Source organism: Penaeus monodon, chromosome 32 (assembly GCF_015228065.2).
Source record: "Penaeus monodon isolate SGIC_2016 chromosome 32, NSTDA_Pmon_1, whole genome shotgun sequence".
Classification (NCBI taxonomy): Eukaryota; Metazoa; Arthropoda; class Malacostraca; order Decapoda; family Penaeidae; genus Penaeus; species Penaeus monodon.
The window spans coordinates 26,585,449-26,585,683 of record NC_051417.1 but is presented as its reverse complement, the minus strand read 5'-3'; positions in this window follow the sequence as shown (position 1 = coordinate 26,585,683).

Here is a 235-nt window from a genome sequence, read left to right as displayed (position 1 = left end):
CCCGAGTGGCCGAGTGGGGCGTAATTGTCTCTTATCCGGACATACCGATATCCGGCAAAAGGGAAAAACCGGCCATTATTCCGAATAACAGGAAGTCTTCGCGAATAAACACCGCGCCCGCAAGGGGAGAGGAGAAAGAAGGAGGAATGTGTGTATGTATGTGCGAGTACACGGCCGCATGTAGTACGTACACGCGGCGTTGACTCATGTGCACATAAAACGAATGGATGAATGA